The sequence below is a fragment of the Muntiacus reevesi genome, chromosome 9 (genome assembly GCF_963930625.1).
Source record: "Muntiacus reevesi chromosome 9, mMunRee1.1, whole genome shotgun sequence".
Taxonomy (NCBI): domain Eukaryota; kingdom Metazoa; phylum Chordata; class Mammalia; order Artiodactyla; family Cervidae; genus Muntiacus; species Muntiacus reevesi.
In genome coordinates, this window is record NC_089257.1 from 27,527,336 (window position 1) to 27,534,956 (window position 7,621).

The 7,621-nt window shown below is 45.3% G+C and overlaps 1 pseudogene; it reads left to right on the forward strand.

Moving 5' to 3' along the window:
- The first annotated feature begins 6,614 nt into the window (after positions 1–6,614).
- Positions 6,615–7,353, forward strand: LOC136174595 (ferritin light chain pseudogene; annotated as a pseudogene).
- Positions 7,354–7,621: the final 268 nt, after the last annotated feature.

Genomic DNA, 7,621 nt, shown 5'->3' on the forward strand with positions numbered 1-7,621 from the left:
AGCAAGCCAGTCTAATTCTGAAGCTCTCAAGACAAACATGGCCGATTACACATCTTTGCTATAAGAATTGTCAATTCTTTGGCTACAGGAGAAATTAAAGGCTGGGTTGGATGGAGGTCAGGAAGTAAACAGTTTCTGTAAAAAAAATGAATGAATGGGAAGAAAAGGGCAGAAGGAGGCTTTTTTTTTTTTCTTCAAAGTTTCAGGGAATTAGGAATCATAGCTTCACACATCCCATTCCTCTAAGGAAAGTAAAAGGAAGAAAAATTGGTAAACATTTGAGCCTTGGAGATGGCTAATTGGTCACATCTCAAAGGTGGGCTGCCTCCAGCTGATCTGTAGTAGTGGCTGCCTGGACCATGAAGGATTCTAAGCACAGTCCTGGATAAGCAGGGAGGCATGCTGGGGTCAATTAGTAATGTCTGCTACAGATGCCATACATGCAGAACGGCAGCACGAGCAGACAGATATTTAGCATCCTACAGGGTGATCTCTAAGGTTTCTTCCAGCACTCTGTGTAGCTCCATTCATTTTCAGAACCAGGACCAAGGGTGGTTAAGTGATTGACCAAGGTCTAGCCCTGGGCAAGGCTGAACTAGAGGCTGGTCTTGATTCCCAATGACCGTGTTCTTTCTCCCACTAAATGCATCATGTTACTTTCCTGAAGCACCAACTGAGACAAACGAGAGAAAATGAAGTGAGGAGAAGCAAAGAGAGAAAGTTAAACAGCAACTGAGGGGCCAAATGAAAAAGAAGAAAAGATCAGCAGGATTAATAGGGCTCCGTCAGAGGATGGACGTAACTTCCAGGCTACAGAGAACGTGCCAATTAGCTATTCCCATACCTAGTGAGTCAAGGATACTGACAGTCTCCTCCGCACCATTCACCTGAGAGAACCTACTCGTGTCACTTCCCTGCTCCATCCCTGGGCCAATGCAATGCCAATGGCAATCATGCTCAGTCATGTCCGACTCTTTGCGACCCCATAGACTGTACCCCACCTGGCTCCTCTGTCCGTGGAATTTTCCAGGCAAGAATACTGGAGTGGGTTGCCATTTCCTACTCCAGGGAATCTTCTCAATCCAAGGATTGAGGCCGTGTCTTCTGAGGCTCCTGCATCGGCAGGCGAATTCTTTACCACTGGCGCCACCTGGGAAGCCGTCCTTGAGCATCAGCTCTTACAGCCCCATCTGAGCAGATCTCCAGTTATATGGCCACAGATGCCCGGACCAGGAATGGTCAGAGCTAGGCTAAGTGAACATTCCCCCCCAGAATCTGAAACTGGGGCCTGGAGACACTTGGCATTCTACACTGGGTGCTTGACAATGGAAGTGATAGAGAACCAGAAGCCATGTTTGGAACACACACATGCCAAAACAGAGAATGCTGGTTTGAAGAGAAAGAGAGAAAAATGAAACAGATGCAAGGAGCTGCAGCGACAAGAGACTATGCAACACTAAGAAAAGAAACTGGGAGATTGGGACTGACACACATACACTGCTCTGTACAAAATAGATAACTGATAAGAACCTACGTGTTAGCACAGGGAACTCTGCTCAGTACTCTGTAATGGTCTACATGGGAAGAGAATCTAGAAGAGTGGATGTATGTACATGTATATACGATTCACTTTCCCATACATCTGAAACCAATACAACATTGTAAACCAACTATACACCAGAGTTTCCCTGGTGGGTCAGATGGTAAAGAATCTGCCTGCAATGCAGGAGGCCTGGGTTTGATCCCTAGGTCGGGAAGATCCCCTGGAGAAGGGAATGGCAACCCACTCAGTATTCCTGCCTGGAGAATTTCATGGACAGAGGAGCCTGATGGGTTACAGTTCATGCGGTCCCAAAGAGTCGGATACAACTGAGTGACTAACACACCAACGTTATACTCCAATAACCTTTTTAAAAAATTTTTAAATGTTAAAAAGAAGAGAAAGTTAAAGAAATTAGCTGCTCTGGTTCCACATTTTAGGGAGACTCAGACCACAGTGACAGATTTTATTTTCTTGGGCTTCAAAATCACTGCACTCGGTGTCTGTAGCCATGAAATCAAAAGACGTATGCTCCTTGGAAGGAAAGCTATGACAAACCTAGACAGTGTATTAAAAAGCAGAGATATCACTTTGCTGATAAACGTCCATATAGTCAAAGCTATGGTTTTTCCAGTAGTCATGTACAGATGTGAGAGTTGGACCATAAAGAAGGCTGGGAGCCAAAGAATTGATGCTTTATCATTGTGGTACTGGAGAAGACTCTTGAGAGTCTCTTGGACTGCAAGGAGATCAAACCAGTCAATCCTAAAGGAAATCAAGCCTGAATATTCATAGGAAGGACTGATGCTGAAGCTGAAGCTCCAATACTTTGGCCACCTGATGTGAAGAGCCAACTCATTGGAAAAGGCCCTGATGCTGGGGAAGATTGAAGGCGAAAGGAGAATGGGGCAACAAAGGATGAGATGATTAGATAGAGTCACTAACTCAATGGACATGAATTTGAGCAAACTTCAGGAGATAGTGGAGGACAGGAAAGCCTGGTGTGCTGCAGTCCATGGGGTTGCAAAGAGTCGGACATGACTTAGCGACTGAATCAGTGACCACTGTACTCCAGACCACTCTGATCTTCCATGATTCCCAAAATGTAAGACTTTTTTGCTTCAACTAGCTCAGGTGGCTTCTGTTCCTTGCAAGCAAATATAACCCCACCCAAGTCAACTGAACCCTGGTTGGTTTCCATTTTCTATGAATACAATGACTGCTGTGGAGAGAAGGAGATGAGAAATAGTATCCTTTGTGGGGTCAAATGCTCTCAGGAAATCCAACGTAATATGTTAACCATTGCAATAATACACTGCCTTTTCCCCACCAAGCAAGTCATTGAGGCAATAAATGAAATTAAACAAGATATCAGCTGCTTTAAACCTATTTTGATGGTTAACTTTTCAAATGAAGGTGAAACAAATATATGTTATTTATTTATTACCAGACATTTCTGTACAACAACCCTAAAGTTCTCAGGCTGCAAAATCCTGAAAATATGGCACCCATTTGCTAGTCACAAGTTACTAAAAATCCCAGATGGTAAAGTGTTTAAAATCGACTGCGGGAAAAAGCGATGTCTGTCTCCTAAGCAAGATTCTAGAGCTGTAAAATTGGCTGGTGGTGTATGAAGAGTTCATAAAACTGTGATTAAATAAAGCACCAGTGAGCTCTCAGGCAAAGACTGCTCTGAAGCCTCCTTGTAGGAAAGAAAAGTGCTATAAAGTAGAGAGAGAGAAACCCTTTTTAAAAGACAATTCACTTTTGTGAGGATTGGGCTTTCACTGAAGTCCTCTAAAACTGGAACAGAAAAATGAGATCACAGAAGGAAAACCCTGTTGAGCTGTCCCCACAGCCAACATCCCATAGTGGAGACCTGTAGAAGTAGTGCAGTTTGCCAAGTGTTGATCAGTCCATGGTTCCCATCACACATTCTGGGGAACAAATGCCCCAGACTGAAATGTTTATTATCTCTGAATTTTTCAGTGATTTTGCAAAAATACTACTCTAGTTTTGCTGAGTTTATTCTTCCTCTAGTTGACTCTTTCCTCTGCATGTATGCCAAGTCACTTCAGTCGTATCCGACTCTGTGCGACCCTATGGACAGCAGCCCACCAGGCTCCTCTGTCCACGGGATTCTCGAGGCAAGAATACTGGAGTGGGCTGCCATTTACTTCTCCACTAGTTGACTCCATAGCCATGTGAAATATTTAACCTCTAAAGAGATAAACCTCTGGTGTTTTTGCTGGTTGTCAACCCTGAAGTCATGCAGATGCCAGAAAAGAAGTACCTGCAACAGTGAGGAGCAGCAGTGCAGTTCACACAGCAACACAAGCCAACCTTTTCAAGACAGCAACCTTTGCAACTGGTGCAGAGAGAGCTGTACTTGCATCTGCCTTTGCTGTTTACTTCCTTGGGCCTTGGATCTGTCCAGACACCTTAGATGAGGGTATGACTAAAATAATGTGGAAGGGTCAGGGTGGTCTTGATTTTCATTTTCAGACATTAGAGTGTTTCAGACAAGGTAAATGATCAATAAACAGTCATTATTCTGTCCAGCTGCAGAAGACACAACTTGGGGCATCTGTCCAGCAAATGGCCACTCCTCTAGCAAACACTCCCTCCAGAAAACAAAATTGGTTCACAATCATCCACTATTGCTGACTGAGGCCAAGAGTGGACACCTGCCCCCAGGGGGAGCCAATTGCTCCTGACCTTGCAGCAAATCAAACTGTCCCCGGGGCCACAGAGAGCCTCAGTCAGGTGTGCAAGAGGGGCACTGGGCTCTATGCTGCCCTTTCAGGCTGGCTATTGGTACCAGGGACCCAGAGAAAGTTTTCAGATAATCATAAAGGAGAGGACCAGAGAGAATCAGAAATGAGAGAACTGGGGTGGAGAGGAGAGGCATCAAGGAAGGAGAGAGGTAGAGACAGACAACAGAAGTAGAGACGGCCGGCCCTGGATCTGCTGGTTCCTCCCTCACCAGGCCCAGCTGTACTCCCTCTCCTGTGGTTCTCTGATGTACCCGCGCAGCCTTCCAAGAAAATCCACATCTCTGGTTCAGCTAGTGTGAGTGTTACCGGCAACCCCATCCATCCAAACCTTCCAAACCATCCATCCAAACTCCAACCACCCAAACCTTCTGTACATCAGCAAACCACCTCCATCCCAAACCTCCATCCAAACCTTCCAAACCATCCATCCAAACTCCAACCATCCAAACCTTCTGTACATCAGCAAACCACCTCCATCCCAAACCTTCCAAACCATCCATCCAAACTCCAACCATCCAAACCTTCTGTACATCAGCAAACCACCTCCATCCCAACTCCCGTGAGGAAAACTGTTGATCCCTCCATTACAAGACTCCACATCACCAAAGGGTCTTCTATTGAGTTGGAAAACATTGGATTTTTTCATGTTACCCCATTTTTGAAGTCTATTGGTAAACTGTTCACTACTATCCCAAATACCATATAACATCTGAAATTCGCTTTTCCTTAAAGACACTTGGTGAATGTGACCATAAATTGAGAGGAGAGCTTCCCAGCAGACACTTCTGGCCACCGTGTAGGAAGGCCTGGGAGAAAGCACTGCTGACGGTCTCTGTCTCTGTGTCCTGAGGTCAATTGCACCACATGGTCAAGAGCACAGTGGGGGAGGGGCCTGGAGTCAAGGTGACAATGACAAAGGTGACCCGAGCTCAGATTTCTCAACCCCGTGCAATTCTCTTCTTAGTTTTATCTTCTCTCTTTGGTCTCGAAGGATAGGAACAGGAGCCTTGAAATCTGACAGACCTATATAAAAATCTCAGCACTACACTTACTGGCTGTGTGACTTTGGACAAGTCACTTTACCTCTCTCTGCCTCAATCGTCTCACCTATGAACCATCTTCGTCAAAGAGTTGGTATGAGGACTGAAGGAAGACAAGACATTAAAAGAGTTTAGAATGGGACTTCCCTGGTGGTCCAGTGGCTAAGATTCCATGCTCCCAATGCAGGGGGGTCTGGGTTCAATCCCTGGTCAGGGAATAAGATCCCACATGCCCCAACTAGGAGTCTGAATGCTGCAATGAAAGCTCCTGCATGCTGCAACAAAGACCAAGGATCGCGTGTGCTGCAACTAACAGCTGGCACAGTCAAATAAATATATATATATTTTTTAAAGTTAAAAAAAAAAAAGGAGTTTAGAATGTGCCTAAGCACAGAGTAAACATCAACAATATTTTGTTATCCTTTGTAAACAGGAGTGACCATGTGACTTAAGTTATCACCAGTCGAATGCAAACAAAAGTAATATTCTATTTCTTACCAAACAAATGCTATCCCTCCATTCCTTCATACCCGCCCTTTGGGTTGGAACATAAGGTATGTAACTGGTAAGCCAGCCTGTATGAACAAGGGGCACACCTTAGGATATGGCTAAGGAGCAAGAGAAAAACACCTGAATCTCTGGATGGCTTCATGGAGCAGAACTACCTGCTTGCCTTACACCTCCTTCCCTTGAGATTGCTATAACACAGAAATAAACTAACTTGCCTGAAAAAATGTAGCTATTATATATTAAGCATTACCACCACTGTGACAGTAAATATTTTAAGAAAATGATGACCAAATCAAAAATTTAATTATATATATAAAAAAATAAGTCCACTGTACCATCGCTATTTTCTATGTCCATTAAATTGTCACTCTGAGAAAGATCTCAGGACATCTATGCTTGTTACCGTGACTATTTCTGAAACTGTAAATTTGATCATCTTTTCATGAAGATTTCTCTCAGTAATATAATCAACAAAACAAACAATCTAGCCACTGGAATATTACCTGGTCATCGGTAGTGTTATTAATAAAATCAGAACATTCTGAGATAGTCATGAAAGGGAGATAGTCATGTGTCCCTTGCCACCCCCACCACCCCCCACCACCGTGTCCCCTGCTTGATTTGGTCTGTAGAAAACTTTAGCCAAAGAATAAGTTTACTCAGAGAAGTAAGAAATGTAAAAACAAAAGAAAACAACCAAAGGAGACTAAAGGATAATAATGCAGAAGTGCGCTCGGCAGCCCCGCGGATCTGTCTCTTGCTTCAACAGCGCTGGACGGAACAGACCCAGGGACGCCCCTTGCTCCAGCCTCCGACCACCCTCCATCCTTTTTTTCCAGTCGCAACCTCCGGAGTCAGCTACTCAGCTGTCCGCGATCACCGGGACCAGCCACCATTTTTTAACTCCTTATTACCGACCAATCATGAGCTCCCAGATTCGTCAGAATTATTCTACCGAGGTGGAGGCCACCGTCAACCGCCTGGTTAACATGCAACTGCGGGCTTCCTACACCTACCTCTCTCTGGGCTTCTATTTCGACCGCGACGATGTGGCTCTGGAGGGTGTGGGTCACTTTTTTCGCGAACTGGCCAAGGAGAAGCGCGAGGGCGCGGAGCATCTCTTGAAACTGCAAAACCAGCGTGGCGGCCGCGCCCTCTTCCTGGACGTGCAGAAGCCACCTCAAGATGAGTGGGGTAAAACCCAGGACGCTATGGAAGCCGCCCTTCTCGTAGAGAAGAACCTGAATCAAGCTCTGTTGGATCTGCATGGCCTGGCTTCTGCCCGCGGAGACCCCCACATCTGTGATTTCCTGGAGAACCACTTCCTAGATGAGGAAGTGAAACTCATCAAGAAGATGGGTGACCACCTGACCAACCTCCGCAGGCTGGCTGGTCCCCAGGCTGGGCTGGGCGAGTATCCCTTCGAGAGGCTCACCCTCAAGCACGACTAGGAGCTTCTGGAGACCAGTGGCCTTTGAAGAACCCACCTAACGTCAGGGCTGCCTGAAGCCCCTCTCTGCAGCTACTAGGCAGCTTTTTAACATCCTGCAGCCCTCTCTCAAGCCTTGGACCAAATGGAAACAATAAAGCTTTTTGCAGCATAAAAAAAAAAAGAATAATAATGCAGTCATTAAGCATAGTCAAGGACCTTCAGTTCTTTCTCAGGGGCTATAGACAATATTCTGAGCCAAATCCGGTGAGCTTACTTATAGATACTAAAACACCAGGTGGAGAAATTAACTAGATGATGACCA